This window comes from Typha latifolia, chromosome 10 (genome assembly GCF_019914945.1).
Source record: "Typha latifolia isolate L0001 chromosome 10, TyphaL0001v2, whole genome shotgun sequence".
Lineage (NCBI taxonomy): Eukaryota > Viridiplantae > Streptophyta > Magnoliopsida > Poales > Typhaceae > Typha > Typha latifolia.
The window spans coordinates 5,703,730-5,720,061 of record NC_133095.1 but is presented as its reverse complement, the minus strand read 5'-3'; the positions used below and the strand labels follow the sequence as shown (position 1 = coordinate 5,720,061).

General features: G+C 41.4%; 1 long non-coding RNA gene across 1 annotated transcript; it reads right to left on the bottom strand.

The window, feature by feature from the left end:
* Window positions 1-1,273: 1,273 nt before the first annotated feature.
* On the bottom strand, window positions 1,274-2,197 carry LOC140796781 (uncharacterized). Its single transcript, XR_012110528.1, has 2 exons — window positions 1,931-2,197; window positions 1,274-1,605 (listed from the first exon to the last, which is right to left on the bottom strand). It is a non-coding gene; the product is annotated as an uncharacterized lncRNA (long non-coding RNA).
* Between the last annotated feature and the right edge of the window lie 14,135 nt (window positions 2,198-16,332).

The window sequence follows — 16,332 nt, the reverse complement described above, 5'->3', positions numbered from 1 at the left end:
GTTGACTTCTCTATTTTTCTATAGGTGTTCGAATGGCCCTTCGGGTGTTCGAATTCGAATGCACTGATGAAGCAAAGTTTTTTTGGATTGACTTAAACTAGATTTTTCATCTATTTTAGAAATCTATATAAGACAAGTTCGTTCGATTTCAAGGGTCAAAAAGATCAGCGAATTAACCACTAGAAACAACTTATTGTGAAATTTAGGATTTAGTAGGTAATCTATAACCGGTTCTTATATTTTCTTTTGATTAGTGATTGATTTGATTGTAGTGAAAAGAATCCATAGTTTTTACTCTAATTTAGGGTTTTTCATATAAATCTTGCATATTTGTGTTGCTTACTGTTTAACTGTCAATTTATCATCAAGTTTACTCGTTAAAGGTTGTATTGTTTATATTAGGGTTTGCTCTAGATTTTTCAAATGGGAATGCATTAATAACTTGGGTTTCTAGTCTTGCTCTCATGCTTCAAATATAAATTATACCTAGTTTTAACCTTCCCTTTTGAGAAGGAAATGGATGGTTGCAATGCCGGTTGGAATAAACGAATGAATGTGGTCTGTCATCTATCTTATGTGACGTATGAAGATCACCAACGTATAAAGGAAATGGATGGTTGCAATCCCAAGGAGGAGGGAGGACTCGACAGACGAGGGAGGTTAGAAGATCACCAACGTCGAGATGGCACACGGCTAGGTCTTGAATGAAGGGAAGGAAGATTAGGATAGAGAGGCATGATCGGGGATAAAACTCAATATTCATTCATCATAATATTTTTGGTTACTATCCACACCTTAAGAGGCTAACCAAACATCCCAAAATGACAAATAATAATCCTAGAAACAATGAATTCTTGTCGATCGCGTTTGAACGGGGTCAAGTGTGTTTGAACGTGACCATGTGTTTACACGTGACTCCCCCCACGCATTCGAATGCAACATACAGAATCCTTATTTTTATGATGGAAACAACTAGAATAAAATAAGAATAGATCCCTATAGGTTGTATCCATACTAGAAATGACTCAATATGGTCCAAATCACATCAATATTGACCCATCTTTTATCCCTTCCATCACCATCAAAGAACTCCCTTCAATCCAAATACTCAATCAAACTCTCTCAGTAGTCCAGTTCATAATCAAACTTTGGCAAATATACTAAGTAAAACTGGTGCATAATATTTCTCTCAAAAGATTAATAAATGTGCATAATAAGAAGGCATTTATGGTCAATGTAAAAATTACAGGTTTCATTGCGGTGGGAGAAGAGGAAGATGAAATAATACATTGATATTGTTGATTATAGGTTTTACATAGTAAAATTGACTTTTTGTTAAATCAAAATATTTCGATGCGAGTAAATTATGAGAGCCAATTGTAAGATCCAGAATAGACATTTATTAGGACACAATATAGCACACATAAGAATAACACCAAAATACAAAGAGCAACCTAATTATAAAGGTATTACTATAACTAGGAGGTAGACATATTCCTCCGTGCTCTTTTATTCGATGAAAGGCTAGCTGACGAGAACCACAGAGACAACAATTGGATGCCGATATATAACGGACTTTTGATCTTGACCACTAAGGAGTGCTACCTGAAAATTAAAATTATAAAGAATATATCAGAAATATTAGAACATTTTACAGATAAAAAACTGAGCTATTAAACTAATATTATTTAAATCAGAAGGTCCTAGGTTTAATTAATGTTTGGCCATATAAAAACCTTTGTCCAGCAAACTAAATCATTAAATTGGGCATACTAAAATATTTGGCATTTTTGTGTGTAAATATTTCAAAAGTTCTTTACTTGGTGCATGCCCTTCTAGGTTTTATATTTTCGTGTTTCATGTTTAATTTAACAGAGAGATTTTAGAAGAATATACACACAAAACCTCTAATCCAGCTAATATGACTAACCGATCATAGAGCTTTTCTTCTCCTCCTTGGTGGTTGCAGTAGGAGTCTCCTTAATGGGAGGAGGAGGACGTGTGTATGGTTGACCACTGGGTGGGCACTTGGATCCGCACGCCGGCCTGTTTGGGTCTAAGACTCCAGGAAAAGTAACAGCACTTGCAGCTCTTACATGAGGGATGAGATCTCCAATAATGAAAAAGAGAAAGATTGTAGAAGTAAGAAGGATATTTTTGGAAGCCATTATATTAATTCTATGGGGGAGGGAGAGAAGCCGTGGTGATAAATTGCATGCTTAAGTGCATCACTACTATTTATAAGCATATGAGGTTTGTTGAATACCAAGAACTTGGACTTTGGACACTAAGGTCGACGTTCTGTGTCTTTATCAATTTGAACTCTTGCTTTGGTCGGAGAAAAATATCCACATGAAGAACTTGGACACTAATGCTTTCAATATTCTCATTAGTTTTTAGGTTTTTTTTCCCCATTCATGCCATTCTAAAATCCTTTATCAATTCCTCAGTTAAAACACTTTGGTTTTATATGGATACTCATTAAAACTCTTATCTTTGTTTGGTTACCTATAAACGTTTGCATTACTATCATTTAAAAATACATTTGTCTTGTCAAGTATTAAATGGTTCAGATTTTAAGATACAGTCGTCAAAATAAAATTAGAACAGCACCTATGCAAATATCCTTATAAAATCCCTTAATTATGTGTATACCCTCAAATTCTCAAATCATTTCGATTTTTTATATGGGTATCCTTAAAACCATATTTTTGAATGGTCAACTATAAATTCGGTCCACAGATTACTGTAGTAATTAAATTATGTGCTTGGAAAGAGATGAAATCAAATTATATATATATATATAGAGAGAGAGAGAGAGAGAGAGTTTGATGAAGAATAGTGGAAACATAAACAAAAGAGAGATAGTAGAAAGGTGAAGGAAGCTAAAAGGTTTAACGGGGAGCACTCTGCATGTCCAAAAATAGTCTCTGCAGATAAAATTACAAACAAATGAAAAAAAAAAGTTACGTACAGGCATTTTTTTTCTATATACATATGATTTAGAAAGAATATTTTGTCAAAAACTGCAGCAGTCGTCGTGAGGAAATTCTCTAGTTAATTTGTCCTCCCATAGCTTTTTCCACTCAAAGTCTGCGTCTCTGCGCATGCTTAGCGAGATTGTACGTTGTCAGTAGCACTATTTTCAGCAGTATTTGTTTGAATAGTAGGAGGATGGGCAAGTGGGAGTTGGGTTGAAAAGGAATATTTGTTTTCAAAAATATTTCCAATTAAAGCACTAAAAGACTTGCACAGTACGATTCCGAATCGGCCAACTACTGATCATACTTTTGCATTGCAGCATTATAAAGGGGCTTATAACGGACTTATAACACTATCTTTGATGAAAATCGAGTGAAAAAAGAGAAAAGCACTTGAAATATGTAGTCTCTATTTTCGTGAAAAGCATCTGATATACTACATAGTAAGGAATCACCTTAAACTTAAGCATTAAAGGAAATATGCATGTAGAACATGAGATTGCACATCCACATCAAAAGAGAAGAAATTAAGAGATGACTGACAGTCTACATTCATGAATGGCCAGGACTACTCTAAGAATCTCATCCTTATAAGTGCTTATCTCTTCTTTTGTGAAGCTTGAGAGTAATATCATTGTTTGTCAATTTCCATGACTATTAGAAGATCGTTCTGCATGCAAACACAAGTTTCTGCAAAAGTATGTCGTTTTTTTGTACTATCAAATCTTGATCCAATTTGTCTCACATCTTTTTCTATGGTTGGATACAAGTGTGTGAGCCCGAATTTGACCGCCGCCAAGACTTGGAACCGAAACTAGGCTATTAACTTATGGTTGCATGTACGATTACTAGTGATGATGATAATGATATTCGAAAGAAGAAAGTTGCAACGTATATACGACTACACAGAGTCTATACTATATATTTAGCGGTCAAATGGTTCCACCTTCTTGTTTTTTTTTTTCTCACATCTATTAGAATAGTGATCTTGGATTTTTCAAATGTTGAGAATTTATAGAGTCTAGTCTTAGACAGTTGGATCATGACAAAACTATAGGCTTACTCGACGCTCCGGACTCCTGCGAATTTACAATTTGATTGCTTAGCACAGCAACAACCAAAACTCCATATCTTTGATATTGTTATTGTTATCTGACCTTTACCTTTTAACCACAGCCGTTAATTGCTTTCGATTTCCTAGAAGTAGATCTTGACCATATATTAAATCTAATTTGTACAACTTAATGACATCGATTTTAATCACGAATTTGCCATTACATAGATATTGCACTTGCAATAATTTCTAAAATGTAAAAAGTAAGAAAGATTAAGGGAAATGTGCTGATACGACTTAGGTCAAACTAGTCGTCTCGAGTTAATTAGATAGGGCTGAAACCCCTTTGTTTAATTAGATTTATTTATTTTTACAATTTAGTCTTGAGTCAAGTTAGTCAGGTCGAGCTCTTTAAGCTGGCTGGTTGAGTCGAGTTAGGTAGCCACCAACTTGTGATGTGCACCCGACCGTAGAAGGATGTTAGGCACATTTGCTTTTAGTTCTTGTTAAGTTTAAATGGTCAGACTAGCCGAACCGAATGTACCGTGGCCACCTATAAATATTTAGGTGCTAACCACATTTGAGATTATGGAATGAATATTGAAACCTTGGCTTTTTGCCGAAAGACTCTTTTTGCCCGCTCTCCCTCTCGTGTGACATCTCTCTTTCTCTCATGCCGAGCTTCATCCTCGGCCATGATTAATGTCACTACCATCCTTCCATTACGTTAGATCATCTCCTCTCGTCCCTAAGACTACGGTCCCCTTATCTCCCCTCATCTACCTTTATGCTTTATTCCCACTACCAATGTCATATCCATTTTCCTAACCCTAACCCTAACCTTATTCCCTCTTCCACCACCACCATCCCGCCACCTTCTAACCTTCAATCAGTATTTCTTACAAATCATAAGATTTATACCTCCGATCGTCGCGAGAACCCTTCTTTCCTAAGGGAACCCTTTCTCCCACGAGTATTGAAGAAAGCGCTATTGGCCTTCCCTCTGAACCTCAAAAAGTCAACAAGGACTAATCGGCTTAATCAAGGGCAAGTGAACCAACTCCTATTTCAGTACTTTGGCTGCGCTTCGCATTTGCTTGCAAAGCTAGAAGCGAGATGTCAAGTCTACAAAGAGAAATTTGATTGTATAAAGATTTTGGATGATTAGATCAGTTGGTATTACCTTCCACATTTCTGGTTTTAGATCTGATTAGAGCTAGGTCTTGTTGCAATCATAACCACCTCGAGGATGATCGTAACAACTTGGTATTAGTGCAAGTCGTTTCTCGAACCACTAGCAAATGACGACCAAAAGATCCCTAGCATCGAGGCACTTGACAGATGAGGAATAGAGGGGTACCACCCCTAAAACACCATGGCGGACAAGCGGCAGATCTAGTCAAGATCCGTCTGCAACCATGGAGACCCTTATGCTGGATATGATAAGGATGATGAACCGCAACCACGACAACTAGTTCAGCTCCTTACGCCCATGGCTGTGAATAAAGTAGGGGCGATGAACTAGCGAAACCAAAGCCGGGTGCAGCAACCACCAATCCTTTTGATCCTTCCCGAGTTGAGACCCGTAACTAGGGTATTGCAGGGTTGTATGTTACGATCCGACCATGTGAGTTAAATTGGTCGAGTCGAGTCGAGTCAACTTGAGTTAGTTAGTTAGTTTTATCTTATTATTTTAAATTTTAAATAAATTGGATAATCCACAAGTGGATCTGATCCACTAGAATTTTTGCTCCCATAAATAGGGGTGGTTATTATGTTGATTAGAAAAAAATCGTGAAATGATCATTTGAGTTAAGTAATTTTCTTATCTCGCATTTATCTTTTACTTGTCGTCGTTAGATTGCTTTTATCTTTCTAGGAGTATATCTTAGCCATAAAAGTATTCCGATCTTCCAAACTCTAGCCACCTTCCTCCACCAATAGCCACCATATTCTATAGTTCTCCACCACCACTCTTGGCGATCCGCCAACTCTGACGACCGCCGCAACATCAAATATTTACAGTTCTATCCCATTCTGACTTTTGTCCACTATTTTAATTATATATTTTCATCTAAAATAAGAGCTATTAGAACTCTTTCTCGTGAGGCTGATGAGCTCTAATACCAAATTGATGGGTTCTTGTACCAAAAGGTCGGCTACAGAATAATTCCTTAAGATCTTAATTTATTTTAGGAAGTAATCCGCGCAACCATGGGAAACTATTTGTCAAATATTCGGATGTCATCATAAAATTACGAAACTAAGTGGGTTAGATTCATAACTTCCTGATCTCAACTTTTATATTTAGGCTCTTCGTAGATTCGAACTTCAACTAGGAAGAAAACATGAAATAACGTGGGCGATGGTGGTGGTGATAGGTGGAGTGGATGTTAGAGTTATGGATGGGTATGAAGATGAAAGTGGATGGTGGATGTGATTAAAGGATATAGACGAAGGGAACGAAGTGGCCGAGATCCCAAAAAAGAGGGATGGCTCGACAGTCGAGGAAGATTAGAAGTTAGGAGAAACCTTGCCAAGGATGGTGAAGAGGAAGGAGGGAGAGAGTCTAGAAAGAAGATAGGAGGCAAGAAATTAATAATCGAATAGCATCATCATCATACTCCAACTAGGGTTTCCTCCACATATATATAGAGGCTCACCCTAGGGATTCATCAACTAAATTAAACAACTCTAACAAATCCTAATAAATCAACAACTAAGTTAAAACCCCAACAAACCAACTAAACTAGTCTTCCTTATCTTCTCCTATTAACTCTCAGATTAAGCTTTCATTTTGTCGCAGATAGATTCCGAATCTGGAGAATTCATAAATATCAAAGTTGTATATTTGGAGGTTGGCAACCTTATCCAACTATTTTTATATTATTTAGATATGTGTAGAATATTGTATGAATATTTTCCCAAAACTGCGCAGAGTTAGATTTAGCTAATTAAATAAAATCCTAAACTACTAAGACTCTAACTAAACCAAATAACCAAATAAGATAATTAGACTCAATCGATTGAGCCTAATCTCTCTTTGATGTGATCCGATCTGATCCGGTTCATATCAATCCACCACGCTTCCGATCACCTTGTCGTCAAGGTGTCCATGGTGGTTTCCAAACCTTCCAAATTTGTCGAATTGTTCCCATCGACATCCGAGCCCAGTCCAAGAACGCAAGCCTTGTGGAGGAGGCCATGGCTCGGCCAAGTGTAACACAATGTAGCGCGTTGATTTGTGGAGGTGGCCATGACTAAGATTTAACTCACCCACCATCCAATGTGCGCTCGAGTCTAGTCTAGGCCTCGCACAAGGGCTGATCTGTTTAGGCTTTGGCACATTGCTTATGGGCTAAGGAGGTTGTCATTTAGATCGGTAAGAAACTTAATGGGCAGCCATGACCATAGGATCGGGCCGTCTAGGTATCGAATCCTCGATATTTTTCAAAGCTTCAATGCCCTCAATCAATGGCTCGGGTGGCGATTGGTGATGGACGACCGCTTTGGTATTCCTAGCCGTCGGTGTGGGCAGCAAGGTCTCCTCTGATCGTGATGTTTACCTTGATGGTCCTTGGTCAGGCACCGATCGTCGTCAAGGAGATGATGAACCCAATCGGTTCATGACATATTCCTTAAAATCATTGTGATCCTTTTGAATTGCGTCAACTCTATTCAGCAATGTTTGGAACATGCCCCTAAGTTCATCCGCCAAGCCCATATTCACACCCATGGACGTTGGTTAACTCGGTCCTGCCGTGTTCGCGACAAAGAAATTGGCCTCACGATTAGAACCATCGTGGATTGAGTCTTCCCTTGTCGGTGTGCTCTCCATAGGTCTCCTTGTTGATGTCATCTACCTTATTTCAACCATTAATGGAGGTCTGAGGTTCGCCTGCTCTGATACCAAATTAATGAGCTCTGATACCAAATTGATGAGCTCTGATACCAAATTGATGTGTTCTTGTACTAAAATGTTGGCTACGGAACAATTCCTTAAGATCTGAATTTATTATAAAAAATAGTCCGCGTAACCGTGGGAAAATATTTATCAAATATTCTCCTGTAGTCAGCAAATTACGAAACCAAGTGTGTTAGATTCGTAGCTTCCCGATCTATAACTTTTGTATTTACACCCTTCGCAGATTTGAACAGAAACTAGGACAAAAACATGGAATAACATGGGTGATGGTGGTGGTTACAAGTGGAGTGGATGTTAGGGTTATGGATGGGTATGGAGATGAAGGTGGATGGTGGATTTGATTAAGGGATATAGATGAAGAGGGGTGGCTCGACAATCGAGGGAGATTAGAAGTTAGGAAAAACCTTGCCAACGGTAGAGGTGGAAGGATGGTGAAGAGGGAGGAGGGAGAGAATCTAGAGAGAAATAGGAGGCAAGAATCCAATAGCATCATCATCATACTCCAATTAAGATTTCCTCTACATATATATAGAGGCTCACCGTAGGGACACATCAACTAAATTAAACAACAACTAAGTTAAAACCCTAACAAACCAACTAAACCAGTCTTCTTTATCTTCTATGATTATCTCTCAGATTAAGCTTTCATTTTGTCACAGATAGATTCCGAATCTGGAGAAGTCATTAATATCAAAGTTCTAGATCTGGAGGTTGGCGAACTTATCAACTAGTTTAATATTATTTGGATATGTGTAGAATATTATAAGAATATTTTTCCAAAATTGTGCAGAGTTGGATTTAGCTAATTAAATAACATCATAACCTGCTAAGACTCTAACTAAACCAAATGACCAAATAAGGTAATTAGACTCAATCCATTGAGCCTAATCTCCCTTTGATGTGATTCGATCTGATCCGATTCGTATTAGAGGCTACCACCACATAAAGTTTTATAATTTTCTTACTTCTGGATCGGTCTAGATCTGGTTCATAACATTGCATGAGGAAAATGAGGACCATTAGGTAAACCAAGACGATGACCTATGGGCTGGACTCAAGTTCAAGTCTGAGCACGAGTCGGTTGAACCACAAAGGCGTGCACCAATTTAGAAACCACTTAACCAGCCACAGGTGGTGCACCCACCTCCTGCACCATATGGATTTGGGTTCGACCAAAATAGAGAGAATGCAGTCAAGGCTCGACATTCTCAAGTACAATGAAGGTGATACACTCGAGTGGATCTTTAAGATGAAGCAATTCTTCTAGTTCCAAGGCACACCCGAGGAACACAAGGTGACTATGGCCTCATTTTATCTAGAGGACACCTTGCTACAATGATTCCATTGGACAAGCTTGTATCGTCGGTTTCGAACTCGGGCCGAGTTCACCAATGCCTTGTGCAAGCATTTTGGTCCAACTCGGCTTGACAACTTCCACGCCATGCTCAGCAAAGTGTGCCAAAAGACGACGGTGAAGGTGTACGTGGAAGAGTCTAAGCGCATCCATAGCTGATGTGATCCACCATGGTCCAATCTCCACCAAAGAAGCGCTTCCTCAAATATCTTCGTGGTGACATCTAAGCCGACATTAAGGCCCTAAGGCTAAGTAACATGGAGGAGATGGTGGAGGATGTGCTACTTATGGAGGAGAAGCATTGTGAGTTAAGTTGCACAAGCGAGCACCATGAATCTGGTGGGACACGCGCCAAGCCAATCAGCCAAGAGAAACTTAATACATTTAGTTAGGGTCTTTTCTTATTCCATTAGTTATTTAATTTTATTAAAATAAAATTCCTTTAGGTCACGTTTGAAAGCGGAAGGGGTCGCGTTTGAACGTCCTTACAAACGTCTGCATCAGGTTCGCAAAAATAGAGAACGCAAAATGTGCGTTCGAACGCGGCCGAATGTTTGCATCGCATTCACACATATGGAGAACGCCTTTTGAGCATTCGAACGCGATCGGGCGCGTTCAAACGCAATCGGTAGGAATATTCTAGAATTAGGGTTACTAATTGTATTTTGGCTTGTTGGCTAGCCTCTATAAAGGTGTGGATGGCAGTCAAAATCATTATGCTATTGGATTATTGAACATGGGCTTGGCAGATGAACATAGGGGCATGTTCCAAACATTGCTGCTGATACGATTCGGACTTCACCAACGTCGTCTCGAGCATGAATTTACTTTAGGAGTATTTTTATTTCATGTTTGAGTGTTTAATTTCCATTAAAATAAGTTTTCTGTAAGTCGCGTTCGAACGCGGGTGGAGTGAGTTCGAACGCGGTTTGTGAACGGGGTTGTGAACGTGGGTGAAGAGAATGCACTGTGTGTTCGAACGCACTGTGAACGCCTGCATCGCGTTCACAAATACCGACAGGCGCGTTTGATCGCGTGGTCGAACGCCTGCATCGCGTTCGCAAATCCAGAGGAGCGAACTCGGTGCGTTCGAACACGGTCGGGCGAGTTCGAACGCGGTCGGCGAAAATTGTATTGTTAGGGTTAATTTGAATTGTTGGTTAGCCTCTAAAAGGATGTGGATGGCAACCAAAGTCATTGTTGATTATTGAGATTGAGTTTTGCCTTGCCTCCTTCGCCTTCTTTGCTCCCGTTCTCTCAATGCCCGGCGATGCCGCTTCTAACCTCCCTCGACCGGCCAATCACCCTGGTCCCTTAGGGGTGGCCCTCTCCTCCCCCTTCTTCCAATCTATCCAACACTTGCCCTAACCCTTCCATCAACCATAACCTTTCCACCACCACTTTTCACCGGTGCCACCACATTAACGCCGGTCCACCTTCAACCATTATCACCTAGGATCACGTGCCTCCATCCACGGATCCAAAACAGACCACCCAAACCATCGTCCACTAATCGGACAATATCTCGAGATCCCCACATCCGATTCCTCTGAAACTAGATTTGTTGGAAATCTCTTTTCTGGGGCTACAATATATCAAAATTTCACGTCGATCCGACGGCGACATATTTCCGAATCTTATTTCAAAGTTCTATGCCAGATCTAGTCCAGATCAGAGAATTGGAAGAGATCGAACCTTAGCCTAAGGAGAGATCGTATCAAGTTGGTATCAGAGCTCCATAGCCAGAGGCAAGATCGTATCGAGCTGGTATCAGAGCTCCATAGCCAAGAGGCGAGATCGTATCAATATGGTATCAGAGCTCCATAGCCAGAGGCGAGATCATATCAGCTGCATAGGGTTGAAAAATGCAGAATGATCATAATGCTTTAAAGGAATATGTCATGAACCGATCAGCTTCGTCATCTCCTCGACGATGATCGATGCCTCAAGAAGGACCAGCAGTGGGACCACACTGAACCGATACCCCACAGATCCAGGTGCGACATGTTAGTGTTAATGATCCTCTTTTACCTATGCCTACACATCATCCCCCACCTCCATTACAAACCCGAGAGGAGTGCGGCACTGATGCGCTTCGTCAATGAGGAGGATTGACACTTTGAGGATGAGGTTGATCCCTTCGAAGATGGTGATGGACGTGCTCGAGAATTTAGAAAAGGAGATCAACATGCATAAAGGTTCAGACCTAAACCAAGGATCTTTCGCGAACCCGACAATGCTATTCGGGGGAGAACCGCACACTTGGACTTTCCAAAATTCTAAGGTGGTGATCCAACGGATTGGGTGTTTCAAGTTGAACAATACTTTGATTGTCAAGGGACAGCAGAAGACACAAAGGTCCAGATGGCAAGCTTTCACCTCTAAGGAATGACATTGCATTGGTATAGATCGATTATTTGTGGTGGAGGATTTACTGGTTGGGCTGACTTTTGTAGGAGAATTACACGTAGATTTGGGACAGCAGTATAGGAAGATTTTGCTGCCACATTAAGTAAGATAGTTCAGAAGACGGCCGTTCTGGAGTATCAAGCTAAATTTGAAAGAGTTAGTAGTCGTTGTGAGCCACATTAACCCGAATCGACATTGATGAGCACATTCATTTCAGAGCTGCGGGATGAGATACAAGCGGATGTTCGTGCCTCTTTGTCCTACCACTCTTGAGGAGGCCTTTGAGAAGGCCGTGAGGATGGAGCAAAAGCATAAGGCTCTCAAGATGGTAGCGAAAATAAATTTGGGGAACCGAAATGGGCGGTTTGCACCTAGAACGCCAGTTGGAAATTCTATAAGTTCAAAGATAGCGACTGCTAGTACTAGACCACGACAACCTTTGAGACCTTCTTCTGATGTTAGAAGAGGCACAAGACTCCCCATTCGAACTCTCACACCTGCCCAGGTGGATGAGCGAAGAGCGAAGGGCCTTTGCTTTCGATGCGATGAACCTTTCACCCTCGATCATCGGTGTTCCAAATCGATCGGGAGTGTGATGCTCATCGACGGTCTCGAGGAGGACGATGAGATTGTTGGTCATGGAGAGTGTTCAGATGAGGTCCATGAGGTGGCCATTGAGGAGGGCGTAGAGGAAGATATCCAAGCTAAAATATCGATGCATGCATATTCGGGTACTTCCGCGCAGAGGAAGTTATGGGTAGACGGACTCGTTAGAAAACATTGCGTGCACATCCTCATCGATTCTAGGAGTACACACAACTTTCTAGACGAGAGGTTAGTGAGGAGATTAGGCTTGGATGCTGAACCGACCACGGGGTTTGAAGTTGCTGTTGGAGACGGCACAAAGCTTAAGGCGGAGAGCTTGTGTTGCCGGGTTAGTATTCGGGTGCAAGGACACGACATCATTGTGGACTTCTATCCATTGGTACTGCGAGGAGCGGACATTGTACTTGGCACTCAGTGGTTACAAAGCTTGGGACCCATCACTTTTGATTTTCGGAGTATGTGGATGAAATTTAAGCAAGGAAACAAAGATGTGCGATTTGATGGCATTCGAACTCTGCCAATTCCAGCGATATAACTGATGGTGGGGCTGCCCTGTGCGAGTGACTTGGCCTATCTTCTACAGTTAGGACTAGTAGGAGAGGAGCCTCAAATGAGTTCAGATACTACCATCGAGTTGTCTAATTTATTAAATAAATTTGCTGGACTGTTTGAGGAACCAAAGGAGTTGCCACAAAAGTGAACAGCGGACCATCACATAGAGATTGTACCCAAGGTTGCACCGGCGAACGTGAGGCCATATCAGTATCCACATGTGCAAAAAGAAGTTATCTCCAAGATGGTAGTTGAGATGTTGGAGCAAGGCCTCATACAAACAAGTCATAGCTCTTACTCATTGCCCGTGCTATTGATGCGAAAGAAGCACGGGACATGGCATTTTTGTGTCGACTACCAGGCACTAAACGCTATCACCGTTAAGGACCGATATCCCATTTCGGTCATAGAGGAGCTGCTGGACGAGCTTGCAAGGGCGACCATATTCAGCAAGCCTGACTTGAGGGCCGAGTACCATCAAATTAGAGTTCACCCGACGGATGTGCACAGAACTACATTTCGGACTCCGGACGAGCACTACGAGTTCCGGGTGATGCCCTTTGCTCTCACCAATACTCATGCTATTTTTTAAGGCCTCATGAATGATATTTTTTTGCCTCTACTGCGAAGGTATATCTTGGTATTCTTTGACGACATTTTGGTGTATAGCGGACCTGAGATGGAGCATTGGCGGCATTTGGAGGATGTGCTGAATTTATTGAAGCAAAACTAGCTGAAGATTAAGAAGTCCAAGTGCCTATAGGGAGTACCACAAGTGGAGTATTTAGGCCACATCATCTCAGCGGAAGGTGTAGCGGGGGATCCTCAAAAGGTAGCATGCATGACCGCTTGACTAATCCCTACTACCACCATAGAATTATGAGAATTCTTGGGGCTGACCAGATATTATCACTGCTTCATCGCCGGGTATGGCAAGATCGCTACTCCTCTCACTTCTTTGCTAAGGAAGGACTCTTTTAGATGGACGGATGAAGCCACTACAGCTTTTGAAAAACTAAAAACAGCAGTGACAACGGCGCCCGTTCTAGCTCTACTAGACTTCACCAAAGAGTTCATTGTGGAATGTGATGCGTCGGGAGTTGGCATAGGAGCTATACTAATGCAACAAGGACATCCCATAGTCTTTCTTATCAAGGCTTTATCACAAAAATTCTAGCAATTATCGACCTACGAGAGAGAGATGTTGGCAATTCTGCATGCGGTGACAAAGTGGAGGCCTTAGTTGATCGGTAGGCGATTCATTATTCGAACCAATCAAAGGAGCCTTCCATGCTTTATAGGACAGCGCATTCACACTCCGGCACAGTAGAGATGGGTCACAAAATTGCTAGGGTATGATTATGAAATTCAATAGAAGAAAGAACTGAAAATAGAGCGGAGGATGCACTATCACGCAAACCCAATATCGCCGAGCTTGCAGCCTATTCTTGTCCCACTTTTCCTTTCTTGATGAGCTGAGGTTTGCATGTACATTTGATCCAGATATTTTGAGATTGTTATAAAAGGTGTTGGATGATTCGGACCACGAATGCATTCGGGTGCCCACAAATGATGGATTGCGGTAGAAGTTGTTTGAGCACTTCTACCAAACTCTATAGGCTAGTCATGAGGGTGTCTTGAGGACTTATAGGAGGATATCACAAAGTTGTTGCATGTGGCCTGGATTGAGGCGAGATGTGAGGAATTTTGTCCTTGCTTGAGAAGTCTGTCAAAGGGCTAAGGCAACCACATTGAAACCGGTCGGATTACACAGTCTCTACCGATACCTGACCGTGTTTGGAAAGACTTTTCTATGGATTTCATAGAGGGTCTTCCACTGGTACGTGGTTATTCCGTTATTTTTATGGTGGTTAACAAGTTAAGCAAGTATGTGCACTTTTCTGCATTGTCACATCTATTTTCAGCCAAGTTAGTAGCTAAAATTTTTGTTAGAGATGTTGCTCGGTTACATGGCATGCCACGCACGATTGTCTCAGATCGTGATCGTGTATTTATGAGTGACTTCTAGATGGAGTTTTTCATATTACAGGGGACTTGATTGAACTTCAGTTCGGCTTACCATCCACAGATGAACGGCCAAACCGAGATGGTCAATCGTGGGATTGAGCATTACTTGCGGTGCTTAATTGGAGAGATGCAGAGACGATGGTTGAAGTTCTTACCGTAGGTGGAGTGGTCTTGCAACACCGCTTACCACAGCAGCATTGGTATGACTCTGTTCGAGGTGGGGTTTGGGTGCACGGCTCCGACATTACTCGCTTTTAACCCAGTGGCATCTGTAGATCAAACGGAAGTAGACTTACTTTGCTGGATAGAGACACCACATTGAGGGCATGCCCATCTTAAACTTGCTTAAAACCGTATGCAGTAAGTTTATGATTGCAATCATAGGGAGCAGAAGTTTGACATCTGCAATTGGGTGTTCGTGAGGGTGCAACCGTATCGATAGGTGACCTTGCGTCCGATGCAAAACCAGAAGTTAGCACATCAGTACTTCGATCCGTTTCGGGTGTTAGAGTGTATCAGTTCGGTTGCGTATCGTTTGGAGCTGCTGGAGGGGTCGAGAGTGCATCTTGTCTTCCATGTTTCATTCCTGAGGGAGTAGATTGGAGATCATGGGGTTATTGGATCAGTTCTACTGGAGCCATTGGAGGAGACAAAGATCATAGAGCCAATTGGTGTACTTGCTAGGTGCCGATGACGTTATGGTACCAGATTAGAGATGGAGATTCTAGTCGAGTGGCTTGGCAAGCCATCCGATGAGGCGACATGGGAGTTGGAGACGGACATCTTGGAGTGTTTCCCTGACTTTAGACCTTGAGGACAAAGTGGGGGAAGCGTGGTGGACTGATACACTTAGTTAGAGTATTTTCTTATTGTATTAGTTATTTATTTTTATTAAAATAAATTTTTTATAGGTCTCGTTCGAACACGATTGAGGGCGCGTTCGAATGCCTTTGCGAACATCTGCATTAGGTTCATAAAAATAGAGGTTGCGAAATGAGCGTTCGAACACGGTCGAGCGCATTCGAACATCTGCATCAGGTTCGCATCGATAGGGAACGTCTTTTGTCCGTTCAAACGCGATCGACGAGAGTCCATTAGAATTAGGGTTAATAATTATTATTTTGGCTTATTAGCTAGCCTCTATAAAGTTGTGGATGGCAGCCAAAATTATTATGCTATTGGAATATTGGTTTCTTGCTTCTCTATCTTCTCTCTAGTCTCTCTACCCTAATCTCCCTCTTCCCTCTTCACCAACCAAACACCTCTTTCATTGGCAAGGTCTCTCAACTTCTAATCTCCCTCGTCTATCGAGTCCTCCCCCTTCCTTGGAATCTTGACCACTTCTTCTTCTTCGTCTTTATCCCTTAAACAACACCAACCATCCACCATCATCTCCATTATCATCCATAATTCTAACATCCAC